This window comes from Piliocolobus tephrosceles, chromosome 14, assembly GCF_002776525.5.
Source record: "Piliocolobus tephrosceles isolate RC106 chromosome 14, ASM277652v3, whole genome shotgun sequence".
Taxonomy (NCBI): domain Eukaryota; kingdom Metazoa; phylum Chordata; class Mammalia; order Primates; family Cercopithecidae; genus Piliocolobus; species Piliocolobus tephrosceles.
Window position 1 is genome coordinate 15,999,911 of NC_045447.1, and position 250 is coordinate 16,000,160.

Below are 250 nucleotides of genomic sequence, written 5' to 3' on the forward strand. Positions count from 1 at the left end.
CATAGTATTCCATGGTGTATATGTGCCACATTTTCTTAATCCAGTCTGTCACTGATGGACATTTGGGTTGATTCCAAGTCTTTGCTATTGTGAATAGTGCTGCAATAAACATACGTGTGCATGTGTCTTTGTAGTAGAATAATTTATAATCCTTTGGGTATATACCCAGTAGTGGGATGGCTGGGTCATATGGTACATCTAGCTCTAGATCCTTGAGGAATTGCCATACTGTTTTCCATAATGGTTGAAC